This window comes from Mus caroli, chromosome 18 (assembly GCF_900094665.2).
Source record: "Mus caroli chromosome 18, CAROLI_EIJ_v1.1, whole genome shotgun sequence".
Taxonomy (NCBI): domain Eukaryota; kingdom Metazoa; phylum Chordata; class Mammalia; order Rodentia; family Muridae; genus Mus; species Mus caroli.
Genome location: NC_034587.1, coordinates 46667124 through 46675535, shown reverse-complemented (window position 1 = coordinate 46675535; position 8412 = coordinate 46667124). Strand labels below are relative to the sequence as shown.

The following is an 8412-nucleotide window of genomic DNA, read 5'->3' as shown; positions in this document are numbered from 1 at the left end:
TGCCTCTGCCTCCCAAGAGCTGGGATTAAAGGCGTGCTCCACCACTGCCTGGCTTCAGGTCATTTTCTAACAGAGGATAATTTTTAGTGGTGTTAATGTTAGTGAAAGGATGTAAGTGCCTTCAGATACTCCTGAGTTTAACTATCATTATCAAAAATTTAATGTGGTCAGAGTCGAGACATCTCATTGTAGACTTAGATATAGTAAACACATCTAAATCAAAGCTATGTCTGGTATAGGGCAGACACTCGAGTGCCTAAGGCACGGTGCTGTGGGGACTCTGCAGGCTTCCTGTTCCTTTGCAGCCCTCTCAACTCTGTCTCCGAGAGGCTCCAGATTGCTTGGGTTTACCAACACTCTTCAAGTCCATAAAGCTAAGGAAGGCTGTTTATGCCATCACAAGGTAGGCAATACCTGAGTTTTGATTTGAAGCTGTTAGAAGCAGCTGAAAGAAGCCATAACCAGATGGCATGAGAACTAGACATTGAGAAAGTATGGGGAGGGGGGGTTGCAGTTTGTTTTTAAGAGTTATAAGAGTTATAAGAAAAGAAGAGAATCTTGACTTTAAGTGCCTTACATATATGTTGGAGTTTTGCTGTATTCATATTAATTGAGCTGTGTTTTCCTTGCACGGGCTTATGGGGCAGGAGATTTGCTACAACAAAGTTTGATTTACAGTCTCAAGGGTTAATTCTGGAAAAAAATGTTAGTAGCATTTTTCTTTATCTAATTTATTCTGCTTTAAAGCTCATCATTGTCTTAATAGATGAAAATTAATTTTGGTATTAGTTCAAGCAAGATGTACCAAAAAAGTCAAATGCTTTGCTTTAGTCTTCCTGGATGGCTACCTAAAGTAAAAGAGTTTTATATTATGAATTGTTCTCAAAGATTCCAACCATCTCTACCTATCATTTAAAGCAATAAATGCTTGCAAATTGTATTCATAAAATAGCAAAATGTTTTAGCGGAAAAAAATTGTCATTAACACAAAGGGAATTAGAGTTAATAAGGGTTTTATCCATTAATATTCTTGAAATAGACTGTTTTATTGAATTTCCTTTTGCCTAGTTCTTAACCTAAACTTTATCTTCATGTTGCTATGGAAACATTGGGACTTTAGAATGTAAAGTCAGTCACAGATCAGAATGTAGTCAGTCACATTTCTATGTGTCTATAAAGTCTTATCTATGGTAGTGTGTAGAGGCTGTGGGCTCTGTGTTGTTATTGTTAGTTATTATTTTTTTCAAGACAGGGCTTGGCTTGATAGCACTGGCTGTCTGGGAACTCACTCTGTAGACTAAGCTGGCCTTGAACTCAGAGATCCACCTGCCTTTGCCTCCCAAGAGCTGGGATTAAAGATGTGCGCCAAGACCGCCACTGCCCAGCTTAGTGTAGTAATTTGTATATGCATCCCAGAAGATAGTTTCCAGGACTTCCTCTGTCTGAATATCTTGAAAGAAAAGAAAGGAGGAAGGAAGGGAGGAAGGGAAGTAGAAAGGGAAGGAGGAATGAAAGGAGGAGACACAGGAAGGGAAGGAGAGAGGGAGGGAGGGAAGAAGGGAGGGAGGGAGGGGCTATAGCTTTAGAGAAGCAGGACTATAAAAACACTGTTTTAATTAGGCTTCCTATCTTTGTCTTGTTATGTTTATACTGCTGTGATAAAACATCATGACCAAGCAAATGGGGAGGAAAGGGTTTATTTCAGCTTACAACTCCCATGATACACTACATTGATGAGGGAAGTCAGGGTAGGAATTCAAAGCAGAAAACTGAAGCAGAAGCCATGGAAGAATACTGCTTACTGGCTTACGCTTAATGGCTTTCTTATACCACCCAGGAGCACTTGACCTAGGTTGGTGTCTCCCACAGTGGGCTGGGCCTTCCTACATTAATCATTGATCAAGAAAGTGCTCCAAAGGCTCTGTTAGCATTCTATCTACTCTCCACCCTACAGATAACTGGCCACAGCCAGGTAGGCCTGGTCCACTATAAAAGGGTCTGCTTGCCCCCTCCTCCCTCTCTTACTCTTACTTCTCTCTTGCTTCTCTCTTGCTCTCTTGGGCACTTCCCTTCCCCGTCTCTCCATGTGCTCATGGTCATGGCTGGCCTCTACTACTCTACTCTCTCCCTCTCTCTGCCTTTCTCTGCCTCTACTATTCTCTTAACTCCCCTCCCCATGCCCTGAGTGAACTCTATTCTATACTATACCATCTTATGGTTGGTCTCTCAGGGGGAAGGGATGCCTTGGCATGGACCAGCCAAGACATCCCCTTCCCCCACACCTCACCACACCCCCCATAGAACATATATTTCTTTCTTTTTATAAACACATCAGACTATAGGCTAACTTTATGACAGCATTTTAACTGTGTCTTTCTTCCCAAATGACTTGAGCTTGTGTCAAGTTGATTTAAAACTAACCAACACAGTTTCTTTTAAAAAAAAAAAAAAATGTTTATGTACATGGTTGTTTAAACTGTGTGTATGCCTTTAAACACTGGTCTGCTTACTTACCATTTCTTACATAACTTGCAGTGACTTTTGGCTTTTTGTTATTATCACATTTCAACTTCTCTTAGTGATCCTAGTCTTAAAGAAAAGTAATTCCAGTTTATCTTCTTTGTTATGAATGAGCGGATTTGGTCCTATACGTCCTCAAGAGTAGTAGCAATACAGACTTAATGAGGACTTTAAAATAGACTACACTAAATAATTAATGCATTGGTTGTTCATGCTCTTGTGCTTCATTCTCTTTTTCAAAGTTTTACTTTGTGTCTGTTATCACTGAGATCAGCGAAAGCTTCACACACACACACACACACACACACACACGCACACACACACACACACACACACACAAGCATCATTTTCCTGATGCACTGCTCTAACTTATCTTTCTATCCACAGCAGCTGAAAGATTTAATTTGGGAAGCACTGTTTTTCTCTCCCCTAAGGCATGTGTTAAATGATGTATGGTGACATATAATGAGGTGTGATTGTTCATGTGCCTTTTCTGAAGTAGCTTTCTTTGTCTCCAGAACCCCATTGATTGAGTATATTCTTCTCTTTGTAGACTAGTACAACCAATCATTAACCCTGGGCACAGAGTGACATTTGCAGTTTTTATGACAGGGTTTTCTCAACTTAAAGTATAAGCACAGGTAAGAGCATTTCTGAATAGGACCTCAGTCACTAAGGAAACAAGGCTAACAATCAACAGATGCAACAAAAGCTTTCGTGTAATAAAACAGCTAATCAAGTGAGAGGACATCCTACCGAAGGGAGGAAACCTTTACCAGCTCTAAGTATAACAGAAGATGAGTATCTAAAGTCTAAAAAAGATGGCCTTAGAAAAGAAGAAATACAAATGCATAGTAAACATTTTTAAAATGTACAACATTCTTAGCTATCAGGGAAATTCAATGTTAAACTGTTAAGAGATGTCTCAACCATAATAGAGTGACTATCATCAAGAAAATACATGCCAGCCAATGCTGCCAAAGATGTGGGGGAGAGAGCAACCCTCATCTACTATTGATGGGAATATAAATTAATTTCCATTATGTGTGTGTGTGTGTGTATAATTTATATATGTACAATGTGTGTGTGTATGTGTGTGTGTATATGAGAGAGAGAGAGAGAGAGAGAGAGAGAGAGAGAGAGAGTTAATCAACCATAAAGAAAAATGAAATCATTAAAGTTTCAGGAAAAATTAATGGAACTGGAAAATATATTGGGCGAACTAACCTCTTGGAATGACAAACTGCGTATTTTCTCTCACATATGGCTTACCAGCTTCTACTTTTTAGAGCTGCATGTATGTGGGAGTTTATATGGAGCCCAAGAAACTTTGTGTTGTCATGAGAGGTTACTGAGGTTTGAAAGATGGTGGTGCAAGGTTAATAGAATGTGTGAGATATAAAAATATACTAGGGAAAACAGGTGATAGAAAGATTTAAGCAGAGGCCAGGGGGATGGGTGAGATGCATGAGAGAAGGTGGAGTAAATCAACCAAAACTGAGCATGTACGGAAAAGCCAGGAGGAACGCTGACACTTGGTAAGCTAATTAAGAATAAAATACAAACTTGGAGGGAGATACCCTGTGAGGGCAGATAATGCTTCATTTAGAAGCCACAGGTTATTAAGTGAAGATGCCAGAACCAGACATGAGCTGCCTTTCTATGTTTTCTTGGTCAGAGAGGCCCAAGAGGCCCCAGAACAGCACAGGCAATTGCCACTGCTGTTGGTTGCCCACTAGAACTAGATGGTAAAAACCTACTGATGAGGATAACATGTGCCCTGGGAAAAAGGTCATAGAAAAATGAAGCTCCAGTTGAACTTCTGCCTACAGGAAAGGCATCATAGAAAACGCCAGAAGGTGCATGCAGGTTTCTGGGAAATTGTTATCAATGGTCTTAGTATAGCCCTTGGGTGCAATTCTCTTGACCTACAAGGTGAGATGAACTCTTGAGTGAGCTTTTGAGCTCTGCCTGTCTCTGCCCTCTGATGCTAAGGGCACAGATACTTGCAGGCTACACCTAGCTTTACACACAGATGTTGAGGAGGTCCTTGCGTTTACAGAAGACCTCACACCAAGCCATTTCCCCAGGCGCTTGAATTGTGTTTGTTTTATTTATGTAGTTTTTGGAGGTGTCCTGGGGAGTAAGATTTTATTTTGTAGCTCATGCTGGCTTAGATCTCAAGATTCTCCTGACTCTGCCTCCCAAGTTGTAGTCATCATTTTGATTTTTGACTCGTTTCATTTAGTCCAATCAGACATTTGGTTTATTCTGTACATGCCAGATCCAGTTGTTACCTGGAAGAGGTATTTCTTCCCACTGGACTCTTTCAATATAGGGCTTCCAAAAGGAGACACTTCAGCATAATGAAACTCTCATTTGAACAAATGTGATAGAATTTTAAAAGCGTTTGGCTATTTCTTAAATGGACTTAAACAGATAAAACAAACATCATCTTGGGTTTGTCAGTGAAGAGGATGATTTGTGTATGAAAGACTTCAGTTGTTTTAATCTTGTCATGTGAGAGAATGTCAAATTCTGCTTCAATTCCAATTGCAATAGAGCCTTCTCATTATCTTTGAATCTTCTTGCTTCTGTTTTTTTGTTTTTTGTTTTTGTTTTGAGGCAGAGGGTGGGGTTTCACTATGCAACCTAGAATGAACTTGAACTTATGGTCCCCCTGCCTCAGACACCTCAGTGCTATGACTGTTGATATGCCCCACCCCCAATCAATTACCTTTTCTTTAGCATGGGTCTCTATGCTGAAACTTTTGAATTTACACTTTGGGAAGTTGCTCAGTGCCTTGTTCTGAGTGTTAAGGTTGCAGCGCGTAGACACAGTCACAGAATGAAACATATTTTATGTAATCCCAGATACTTGAGAAGATCACACATTTAAGGCAAGCCTGAGCAACGTTGTGAGACACTGCCAAAACCAAAAGTTTAAAAAGAGACTCTGTAGCTATAGCTCTATGCAGGGACCCTTGGTTCAGTGTTCAATAAAGAAAAACTAGAAGTCATGTTGGACATAATGGGAAGTGATTCATCAAACAGAATTTCACATTACTGTTCAGTGAAATGGGCTATCCTTGATTGAGAAGCTTGTTCTTACACAATCCTAGGGGAAAATATTTTTGACATAATCCTGAAGGTATGCAGTCTTCCCTGCAATGAGTCCTGTATTGAGACTGTAAGAAGAATGTGGTGGTGAAAATATGAGGTAAGGTATTCTTCACATATTATATCAGTTCACAGAAGACCTCTTTCCAATGAGGGCGTTCAGTATTTCTTTGAGTTGATCCTCCTTGCTGGCTTCACTGAGGTTATATTAAACTCTGTGGCATCTTATACCAAGGCCTCAGGGTTTTACTACTTGTATCACTATATATTTTAATAATAGAACATGTGCTAGCTAACAGGGAGAATGTTTTCATTTCTCGTTATTAGATACTGTGACCAGGCAACCAGGAACCTGATTAAGATCAGCTGTTTGCTTGATACACGATTCTTACTGTTCTCAGGAGTTCCACCAACAAGGACAGATATCAAACACTTTAGAACTATAAGATCCCTTCTGTTTAACCTTCCTGCCCCCATCCCAGTTTCAGATAAAGTATTTTCCTATTTATTACTGATTTTAATTTTTGTTAGGACCTCTGCTCGCTCCAGTCAGCCCTGCTTGCTCTGATCCAAAGATTTATTTATTATTATACATGAGTACACTGTAGCTGTCTTCTGACACACCAGAAGCAGGCGTCAGATCTCATTATGAGTGGTTGTGAGTTCATCATGTGGTTGCTGGGATTTGAACTTAGGACCTTCAGAAGAGCAGTCAGTGCTCTTACCTGCTGAGCCATCGTGCCAGCCCTTATTACTTATTTTTTTAAAACATAAAAAAAATATAACAAAACCCAGAAAACAAGGCTAGGTGTGATGATGCACACCTTTAATCACAGTACTAGAGAGGTAGAGGCAGGCAGATATCTGAGTTCAAGGCCAGTCTGGTCTACACAGTAAGTTCTAGGATGGGTAGGAATACATAGTGAGGCAAAAACAAAAAATGAAAAACCAACCAACCAACCAATCAAACAAACAAAACCTTGCTACTCTTCAAATGGTTACAAATGTAGTCTTTTACCAATCTGATGTTGTACTTCTTATGTGCAGGATTATCCAGGACCAAGAGATACATAAAAGAAATAATGTTCTTCTAAAAATTAGAATTGTACAGGAAATATTGATGTTTTATTTCAGCATGTGTTCTAATACTAAACTTTATCACAACAGAAAGCACCAGAAGTTCTGTGGTTAGACATTTTAGGCTTAGGTCACACACAGTTTGGTTATTCTGTTTTCTGCCCTGACCCCACTTGTTAGGTTAGTTATAGAGTGGTTATCTCCGAGGCAAAGGCCCTGAGGTCGTGATGATGGCTGATGGAAAGCTTTCCTTTTGTGCTTCCTACCTAGAAACAAAAGCAGAAAGGAAAGCTGAGATCTCCTAACCAGGAAAGGGCTTGCCACGCGTGCACGAGGATCTGGGTTTCAGCATCCACCTAAAATTTTCAGCATGATAGTGAATTTGTAATCCCAACTACGGGGGTAGAGAAAGGCAGATCGTTAGAGCTTGCTGGCCAGCCAGCCTAGTCTCATTAGCGAGTGCCACATGCCAGTGATAGACTCTGTCTTAAAAGAGAAGATGGATGGTTTCCGGGTTACAATATTCAAAGTTGACTCTGGCCTCCACATACACACCACATGCACATACACACTCATCATCAACATACAAATGTGCACACCCACACATGCTTACTCATACACACACACACACACACACACACACACACACACGCTCAGGCACATATCAACCAAATCAAACAAAAACTAGAAAGAAAAGGGTGTGGGGCAGAATTCAGCTGTACCTGGACAGAGTTCTCTGTCCCTAAGATGATCATATATGCAACAAATGTTAGTATTTCTTATATATTTGGTTGTGAGCCTAGCCTTTAACGGCTGAGCCATCTCTCCAGCCCTAGTATTTCTTAAAGATAACAACTGGGTCTGTAGGTATTTAGAATCCTCACAAATCTGGTTTTAAACAAACTACCAGGTGGAAAAGGAGTAGGAGTATGACCCACTTTATTTCCTCGCATGGCTTTAGAAGCATCTGCTGAACCTGACAGTCACTCTCGGATCGACAGGTTATGAGTTAATAGCACAGCTCCACCTCTGACTCATGGAGAGTCGGGTACAGTCGTTGACTCATCTGTTTCTTTCATTTAGGAAATGTCACTGTACACGTACCATAAAGTGCTTATAAAATGCTGGGGTCCACAGAGAAAAGGTGACAGATACAAGATTAAAATCTCATTTAACATGAAGTTTTATAAAACTTGCAACGTTTTTATTTCATTTCAGATCATAGAAATCCAAATCACCCATCTCCCTTAGGTCTTTTTATCCATTGTTCTGGTGTGCTGCTGGGGACAGAACCTGGTCGCGCACTTCTGCAGGAGGAGCACATGCCTGAGCACGGAGAATACCACCAGCTGCTTTTTTTTTAATGAAATAATTTACTAAAAATCTTTGTAGTTGCTGTTTGTTTCTGGTCACAATGCTAAATAAAATAAGTAAAAAGAAACATCCACCCGGGCGTGGTGGCGCACGCCTTTAATCCCAGCACTCGGGAGGCAGAGGCAGGTGGATTTCTGAGTTCAAGGCCAGCCTGGTCTACAAAGTGAGTGCCAGGACAGCCAGGACTACACAGAGAAACCCTGTCTCAAAAAACCAAAAAAAAAAAAAAAAAAAAAAAAAAAAAACATCCAATATTGGATTTTTTTTTCCCAGTTAAATTTAAAAATTCACATAATACCCAGAAACTACAATAAATTAAAT

General features: G+C 40.1%; 1 long non-coding RNA gene across 1 annotated transcript in view; it reads left to right on the top strand.

Annotated features, from left to right (window-relative positions):
* The window catches only part of LOC110284443, a 14865-nt gene extending 6716 nt beyond the window's left edge, over nt 1–8149 (top strand). The window contains exons 2-5 of the long non-coding RNA XR_002376936.1: nt 3074–3161; nt 4199–4379; nt 5643–5740; nt 7969–8149. This is a non-coding gene — a long non-coding RNA (uncharacterized LOC110284443). The remainder of the gene's footprint in view (nt 1–3073; nt 3162–4198; nt 4380–5642; nt 5741–7968) is intronic.
* The last annotated feature ends 263 nt before the right edge of the window (nt 8150–8412 follow it).